Source organism: Solanum tuberosum, unplaced genomic scaffold (assembly GCF_000226075.1).
Source record: "Solanum tuberosum cultivar DM 1-3 516 R44 unplaced genomic scaffold, SolTub_3.0 scf00330, whole genome shotgun sequence".
NCBI lineage: Eukaryota > Viridiplantae > Streptophyta > Magnoliopsida > Solanales > Solanaceae > Solanum > Solanum tuberosum.
In genome coordinates this window covers 344,259-348,724 of record NW_006239256.1, presented here as the reverse complement: position 1 = coordinate 348,724, position 4,466 = coordinate 344,259, and the positions used below count along the sequence as shown (strand labels likewise).

General features: G+C 30.7%; 1 protein-coding gene across 1 annotated transcript in view; it reads right to left on the bottom strand.

Annotated features, from left to right (window-relative positions):
* The window catches only part of LOC102582582 (UPF0481 protein At3g47200-like), a 24,401-nt gene that overhangs the window by 6,966 nt on the left and 12,969 nt on the right, over window positions 1–4,466 (bottom strand). The gene's annotated exons all lie outside the window — the stretch shown is intronic.

Sequence of the window (4,466 nt, the reverse complement as noted above, 5' to 3'; positions counted from 1 at the left end):
CGGTCCCGCCCAGGGTGTAGGCTTGGGGCGTGACAATAATAATACTTAAAAAGGGAAACGTGCGTTGTGAAACTTGTGCGATGCATGTGCACAGCTTACTATAGAATTTGTTTGGGGCACTACTTTTTTTTTTTTTAATATATAGTTTTTGGGTGCCTTGGTCCTGAAGTAATTGCATGTGCATGTGACATAAAAATCTTAAATAAATTTAATTTTCTGTCCTAACTTTGAATTATTCTTTTAACAAATGTTAGCTCAACTATTATTACGAGTTTCAATTCTGTTTTTTTTTTAAAAAAAATTTGATTATTAGACGGAATATATTATTAATTCAAGCTAAACATATTATTCAAGGGTTAATTTCTCATATGTTACTCATTCTATTAATAGTTATTATCTCAGAAAATATATTATTTTTTTTAATTTTTTCAACGAAGAAAGTAATTTTATGAAATATTGTCTATGAATTAAGCGAACATGCGCTTGAGAAATTAACTCTATTATATTATTTAACTTAAGGTAACAAAGGATGTAATTGAATTTGTTATAGCTAATGACAACTAGAGTCCACAAGTGCTCAAAAATAAAAAAGTCAACATGCTAAGGAATATTATGGTAATTAATACATTTTTTCATTTTGTTTTTTATAATCTCTCTTACAAAAAAAATAGTATCATCAAACTTCTTTATAATACTAATTCACGGTAACTATTTGATTTTCCTTTAAATCGATTTGTCATATTATATTTTACTTCTATATATTCATTATAATGATTTATTTTTGTAAATTACCCTTCTATAATAGTTATATTCAAATATTATAATAATATTTTTTAAGAAATATGCTATGGAAAATATATTCAATACTTAGTTTAAAACAAAAGTTGTATTTTCAACAAAATTTAATAATTATTAATTAGTTTAAAACAAAATTTATATTTCAACAAAATGTAATAAAATAATTAAAATGACCATCTTATTATTTTTTTTAAAAAAATTAGTTTGAAATAAAATTGTATGTCAACAAAATTTAATGAAAAAATCATTTAAATTGATTGAGTGATTTTCTAAGTGATGAACTATTCAAAGTTGAGTAACTTTTGAGTTGTAAAAATAAAGTTCACTAATTTTCTAAAGTAAACTATTGAAAGTTGGTCTTTCATCGTACAAAATATAGTTGGCCAATGATGGAAAGATAAAGGAGAAGTCTGCTGACTCAACAAGTCAATCATTATTTAAAAAAAAAAAGAAAGTAAATCGAAATCAATATGTAAATTACATGTATTGTGAGGAAACACTACACTACAATTGAGAATTACTTGTTAATGGAACCTGTAAAAGCTAGAATAGTCTGTATAGTAGTGAGTATTAGGAGTAAAGCTTGTTGAGGACAAAGAAAGGAAGTTGGTTTTCTAGTAACATCAAATCACAGAGTATTTGATTATATATGCAACCAACGTTAGTTTTGATAATTTCGTCTTCTCCTCTTGGGCATATTTCACAACGCTCTCGAATAAACTCAACCACAAAACAATCATCAAGCAACAACATTTTGCAAAATTCATGGCTTTTAATATTGAGGTCTTCTATATCGTCGTAACAATCCAGTGCTTCCTCCTCCAATTTCTGCAATTCATTCATGCAACTATCCGTATCAAGCCCCTCATTTCATTTAAGAAACCGTCGTAGGTACAATAATTTGTACTTTTCCATCGGACGAAGTTGATCATTTTTCTTTTGGTAAGGACCGATAGAGACCATCTTTGGTGTGCACATGCATTTGATTCGCGTAACCCCACATTTACTTTGAATATGGTACTTGATTTAATAGACGAATTGTATAAATCCTCAAACATTTCATCAAATCTTTCCTTTATGTTGGGTATTAAAGGATCCACTTTCGTCCCTTCTTCTATCTGTAACGAAAAGAGTATGGAATCTTAAAATGTTTATTAGAAGCACTATGCAATAAGCAAGCAATTATTTTGTTTAGGGTAAACGGGCAAATATATCCCTCAATTTTGCGATTTAGATCGGATATATGTATCGATAAAAAAAGTAGTGCATATATACCTTCTTCTTTAACAAATAATGTATATTTATCCATTTTATTAACATGATGAATTAAGAAATAATAATCTTAAAACAGGTTTTTTAATTCTAAAATTATCACGTGACTTTAAAAACTTACTCATCTATTTTCTTTGTCCCTATGAGTCTGACTCAAATAAAAAAAATAAAAAAGGGGTAAAACCATGGTTAGTGAATGTGGTAGGATCATAAGGTAGACCTAAAATTACAGGAAAGGAAATAATCTGAAAAATTTCTACAATATCTTAAAATTCATGCACGTGGCAAAAAATATATATTTATATATTTGAGAGAGTAACCTCATCTTGTTTAGATTGAGGAAGCAGGGGAATTTGATCATCTTTTGAGGTAATTTCAATGGAGTGTTCCATCCCTTTTTCTTGAACGATAATTCCTACAAAAGACACATCCTTTGTAATTTCAATTCATAGATACCATGACTATTATTGTTATTATCCAAAGCAATACATTCATCCTAAATTAATGGCAATTTGAGGGAGTATTAAACACTTCCTTGCAAAAAAAAAAGTTTTAAGAAAATGTGTATTGTATACCTTAAGGGGTTGTTTGGTAGCTAGTTAAAGTTATGCAGGTATCAGTAATGAAGGGATTAGTTATGACTTATGAGGAAATCTATTTATTATTTTACGCATGTATTAGTATGCAAAGATTAGTTATTCATGTATTAGTTATACATGCATTAGTTATTCTACCTTCTATCCTGCATAAAATAATATATATTCTCTCATAACTTATACATATATTACTTATGCGGGTGTCTAAACTGTCAATCAAATGTCATATTAATTTTCTACATGATATTTTCTATCTACCTACCAATTAATATCATATAAATTATATGAAAATTAATACGTGAATAACTTTTTTCTTATTCAGATACTAAATGAATACTAACACATGATTAACTTTTTTCATATCCAGCTACTAAAATGACCGCTAATATTTCACATCTTTACATAATTTTTATATCTACCTTAAAGTTACTTGAGAAACTAACAAACACAAATCATTTCTAGTAGCTGGTTATTGTAGTTAAAAAAATATTTTAAAAATTGTAGTGGTAGTACACAAAAAAATAACGATAACTAAGAATCTCTTAAATAAAATGATTATCCATATGAGTCATGTCCTTCATGAATCATGAGGTGTAAAATAATATAATAAATTGATATTATTACCTCTTTGGTTTGGCTGTTTCTTCTTTTGTATTTATTCAACTCTTGCTTCTCCCGGATTTTTCATTGCTATGAAGTATCTATTATATAGAGAAAAAAGAGATATGATAAATACAGTTAATTGAAGATAGTATCTAGATATGTGTAGGGTAGGGGTTGTCAATGTTAGGTTCGATCGATTATTTTATAAAATTTATATCATATCAATTTTTGATTATTTTGTATTACATCATTAAAATTAGACTCTTGAATTGTGACATCTTGCAAGTTGATAACTAGGAAGAAGCTTAAAAATCGGAAATAGTCATTTTTGGAAAGAATTTAAAAATCTGGAAAAATTTGGTAGAGTATGGGAAAAAGTGAGTTTTTGGTCAACTTTGAACAGTCATAACTCCTAGCTCATCATGAGTTAAGTGTAGTTCCAGTTATGTTTGGAAAGCCCTTGGATTTATCTTTCCAACGCCACTGAGTTTGCTCAATTCTGAGTTCGTATGAGTGAGCTATGCCCTTTGGAAGTTAGGCAGTTGGCAGGGAAGTCCGTCCGGAAATCTTAAGGGTATTTTGGTCTTTTCCCTAACCAATCCTTTTGGATATATTAAAGTGTTAGACTGATTTTAGATCAGTTTTTCCCTTTTTAAAAGAGTGAGAGTGAGGGTTTGTGAGTAAAGAGGAGAAGAAGGGGAGAAAGGGAAGATCAAGCAAGGTTTCGTCAAAGATCGTCGTGGATATCGTCGGGGGTGATCCCTACTAGGTATGTGAGTTCATAGTGTTGGATTGGTTCTTTCCCCCACACATCAAACTTGTTTAATTTCGAGAAAAGATTGATTGTGTTTGTTGAAGTTGTTGGTTGTGATTGTGTTGAGGTCCTTGTTGATTTGGGACATGTTTTCGGTTGTGTTTTTGAGTTGAAATCTATTGTATGTTGAGGGGTTTATGATTCTAAGTGTTTGAGGCTGGAACCATTGAAGGTAAGGAGGTTTAGAGTTGGAAAAATGAAGGAGAAAAGTCAAAATTTCGGGGAAAAGGGCTGGGGCATCGCGCCAGCCAGCGCGACCCAAAAGGGGCTCTAAAGCCCAGCCCTTGGGGTGGCGTGCCTAGCAGAGCGCCCAGCAGGCCTCTCTGAGGTCTGAAGGCTGGCGCTCCGCGCCTCTCAGAGCGCCAAGGACGCCAAGTTTCCCC